Below are 4,775 nucleotides of genomic sequence, written 5' to 3'. Positions count from 1 at the left end.
TAGACGCTCTTGTCATTTTTTTTTATTCATGTATGATATTCTACTTTCCATTTTTCTGCTTAATTCTCTGTGCACCTGTATGTGTTTTCTTGTTTTTAATCTATTGTCGAATAGATAAAATCAAATTCTTTGTGCATTAAAATAAAGAAAATGTTCACATATTGCAAACATTACCGCTTATAAATGATCACAAACACGTTCRTGTGGTTTAAAGGTTTGTTTCAACAAAACAAATCCTTATGTTTGTCTCCAAACCTTTTTAAATATAAAGCCCCGGTTATTAATCTTTCATCTTGTCCTGTCTGAGCCAGTATCAAGGGAGAGACCTTAAACACACAAAGCTCTTAGACATTCTCTTTGTTTCTTGCCTTTTTCTGTTGCTCGCTGTTTATTTGAAATAAAAAGAAAAATGAATATTTGATGGTTACGAGACACACTGAAAAGGTGCTAATGTGCTTGTTTCTGTTTAGATGAGCTCCCATAGCTTCAAGTCAGTGTGGAAAATCTTAATGAAAAGTAAATACGATAGAACCCATTTCCTGCCTCTACCTCACTTTCACTTGATGTGCTTTCATGTAGAATGTGATGTATTTACTCGGCGGTGATAAGCAGTTTATTCGATAAGGCGGGCCTCTCTGTGTGGAATACTGTAATGTTTCCAAGGAAAGCTTCCAGCTTTAGCCATCGCACTCCATTTTCTCCCCCCTCCATCACACCCCTTCCTCCTCTCCCCTTTCATTTTCTTGCTTTTGCTCCCTGTAGTCCAGCTCTCTGCCCTCGTGGCCTTCCCCCATTCGCAGTAACAGGAGACTTGAAATCAATAGCACATTAGTCTTCCTGGAAACTCTTGCGGAATTAAATATGAATGACTGAGATTGCAGCTTTACCTGCTGCTGAGAGAGAGACATCATTGCTCTTGGGGATATGGATTTTTTTCCCCCTCCCCTTCTTCTTCTACTCAAGTAAACAGTCTGGCCATTTTGTGCTGTTCCTTGCCAGATCACTGGGCGACTTAATTTTGTTGGCAATAAGTAAACAGCTCCTTGGACTTTGTGAGATATTGTTCGTGGGGGTTGTCGTTTGGTCCTCTGCAGCAGCCAGCTAGCATAATTTGATAGAGCAAATGGGATCACAGACGTCACAAAGCCACGACAGCTGAGGAGGCAAGAAGAATCGCCCGGCCACACCCTTCCTGCACAGCAGCGGCACCATTTGAATATGAAAGAGCACTTTGGTTATCAACAGATTGCATGTTACTGTTTTTTAAATATTTCTTCCCCCCCCCCACGCCCCCTCTCCTTTCCCCTCATTCAATATGAGCTTTTATTTTCCTTACGCTTCCTGTTCACTAMTTTCATTAGGAACTTTTTACATGTAAATTTGTGTTGCTTGGATGTGCATCAATTTGGTTCCATTTTCATTAACTGGTTCACTGTGCAAAGTGGAACAATTTCTTTTAACATGCTGCTTCGGCTTAAAAGCATCATTTGGAAGGTTGCTGGAGAGTGCTGGCTGGTGGGAGGAAGGTAATACGAGACAAAAAAGCTACCGCACATGCACGCTTCTGGGAATTGATAAAGACTTAGACAGTGGTAAGTTAATACGCAGAGATGATATGGAAGAATATATCTCTGTAAGCTATATTTCACTCCATTCGAGATGAAATAGCTTGTGACAGATGGAGCGATATTGTTCCTCTGTATGGCCCATAAGTAAAGCCCCTCCTGCTTCCCCTCCCTGACAGATGTAGCAGGAGGACCACAGTGCGCTCGCCTTTCTTTCAATTGATTTGGGTGCTTGAACCCTTAGGGACTGAAGGACGGTAGGTTGGGGGGGGGGGTGTAGGGGGGTGAGGGTAAAGTGATTGGAGGGGTTTACTCATTTCCTGCAGCTCAGCATCTAAACAGATCCAAAGCAAGAGAACTTAAGAAGATGTACACTGCAAAAAATGTCCATCTAACCAAGTTTTAAAACCTTTTATCCAGCCAAAAAAGTCTTTTTGATCTCGTTTTGAGACTGACTTACTAAATAAAAACTGATTGTGTAATAATAATAATAATAATCTTGTTTTCAGAATGTGTAAGATTATTTGTCTTGTTAGTCTGAAAATTTGACTCAAATTAAGTCAAAAATTTCTGCCAATGGAGTAGGAAATTTTTACTTGGTAAGATTCTTGAAATACTTGATTTGACCCATTTTTTTTCTTATTTCAAGAATCTTACCAAGTAAAAATTATCTTACTCCATTGGCAGAAAATTTTGACTTAATTTGAGTCAAATTTTTAAGCTAACTGGAGAAATAATCTTACACATTCTGAAAACAAGAATATTATTTTTACACAATCAGTTCTTGTTTAGGAAATCAGTCTCAAAACCAGATCAAAAAGACTTTTTGGYTGGATATAAGGTTTTAAAACTTGGTTAGATGGACAGTTTTTGCAGTGCAGCTAAATAAATTCAAACATGAAATTGTAATAATAGCAGTCAGTATGCATCGAACTGAAACGGGGGTATTTTTGTRAATCTTGATTACTGAGTGACAACATAACTTGCATCCATGCATGTAATATTAGAGGAGGAATCATGGCTGATCGTGCTAATTATCATGCAACTAGTTTAGATTAAAATAGAAATACATTTCTTCTTCTTCYTCTTTTTAACTGAATCTGCATTTTGAACACTGAAAACTAAAGGATGCTGGTTTGTTTTGTGTGTTTTTTTCCCCCTGGATTCAGCAATGATTATCTTTAACTCGCTTTCCGATCCCGACTGTTGGATCGTCATTAAGAGACTTAACAGCTGTCTTGCAGCAGATGTGTCCTGTTGCTGTAGCACGCTCCCCGTCCCTGCAGGGGAAAGGTCAAGACAGRGGTGGAGGTTGACGCAGAGATTCTCCTAAAGATGATACGTGTTTACGCTTTGGGGGGACCAAAATAAACAAACGAGCATCTGTTTGTCTTCTGTAGGTGAATATAGGATGCCATCAGAGTTGGCAGATATTAGTCTAATGTAATTTTYTTGAGTTTGCTTGGAGAGAAGATAAAGAAGGAGCATAAGATTTGTTGTGCGTGTTTGTTTTCTTTGTAAATTCATTTTTTTGGGGGGTATAAAGAAAGTTTGGATTTTTTAGGTCTTCTAGTGATTTTTAAGTCGACTCCCTGATGACTCCCTGATGGGACGTTAAAGAAAAGGGGACATGCCCTGGCCACAGGCGCGTGGCAGAGTGGAGCAGGTGGATGCCGGGCAGCTGAGAGGAGGTGGGCTCCAGGCAGGGGGGGTAGAGGGAGGAGGAGGGGCCTCCATTTTGAAGGACTCTTGGGGTTGAGAGAAACCCTGGAAAAAAAGGCAACCCCATCTGGAAGTGAGGTGGGGGCTTTGGTGTGAAAGAGATCTAGTGGGTGGTGTCTGACACTCTCCTTTTTTGTTCTTTGGTACCGCAGCAGTGATGGTGGTGGGGCTCTMGCTGCTGTGGGGGGCTGGGCAACTCAAACAATAGTGCCGATCAAGGATTTGAAAGCCTTCGATGAACAGAAAAGGCAAGAAAGCGTGCAGGGAAGGTGTGGACAGAGGAGTGGGGAAAAAAACTCAGCCTTCTTTTCAAGAAGGCAAGGATGCTGCAGTGTCGTTCAGAAACACACAAGAATTTAATGTTGACATCATTGTGTTAAATATTCTGGGGGAAAATGTGGGTTTCTTAGATGTGCTCCATGGACATCCAAATGCTGGATGATATAAATTACTCATAGAAAGCAGAGCTGTTCAATAAATGATCATTTGCTGAACCTGAGCAGAAGAGAAAGACAGATGAGGTTTGGCATTGTGGTGGAAGCGTGCCTGTATTTGTGGGAGATGGAGAGCTGGAGCTTCATTTATTTTCATTAGCAGAGAGTCCATGGGCCGGACTCATGCCTGCTCAGAGGCAGCACTGAGAGATGCTCCATGCATAAACTGACTCTAAATATCCCAGGGACGTCTGGTCCTTGCCCAGCTACAGCAACGCCTCAGTCGTGTACGGCTTTTTATTTATTTTTTACTCCCTCATCCTTACTTCTGTACAATCCACGCCATTCATCAGCCATCTCACAAAGGACAGCTGAGTACCTGCAGCAGCTCTCCAGGGTGCTGAATAGGACGACTGTAGGGTGGAAGGAGGAAGGGGGTGGTGAGGTTGGGCTGCAGCAGTGAGAGTGGCTTTATAATCTCCTCATAGGATGGATGGGGGAGGGGGGCTGTACCTGACACCCTTATAAACTGACAAGTCTTACATTGAAGAAAAGACGTCATTTCATATTTGCTCAAACAGGACAAAGAGAAGGCCTAAATGCTGTCGCTATCCTTCATGTTTCCCCTCATATATCCAGGCTTTAAAGTATTCACTCTGCCATGTAGGTGATAAATATTGCTGTAGCTATTGCTTCTCTCCTTTTCACGTGCATTGTACTATCCTGAGGCCGAATTTGTAACTTTCATCTTTTTACAAGCACTGTTGAGACAAGGCTTCTTTTTATTTCAAATCGTGGTGAACAGCGACATCTGATGGTTTACTTTTGATACGACACTTTTGTTTTTACTGGAAATTGAAAGCCTGCATTTTCTCAGTATGTTCAGGATGACAAAACAATGCATTTTCTCTTCATCACGTAGAACACAACTAAAGTCATTCAATGGGAAAATTAGGAAACTCAAAACTTTGCAAATATTTCATAWTAAAAATGCATGTCAAAATATGTTTACTTAAAGACAGACTTCTCTCAAAGGGACTGCTTTATATTATAT

Source organism: Austrofundulus limnaeus, unplaced genomic scaffold (genome assembly GCF_001266775.1).
Source record: "Austrofundulus limnaeus strain Quisiro unplaced genomic scaffold, Austrofundulus_limnaeus-1.0 Scaffold4, whole genome shotgun sequence".
NCBI lineage: Eukaryota > Metazoa > Chordata > Actinopteri > Cyprinodontiformes > Rivulidae > Austrofundulus > Austrofundulus limnaeus.
The sequence above is the reverse complement of the archived record's forward strand: the minus strand, read 5'-3'. Positions refer to the sequence as shown.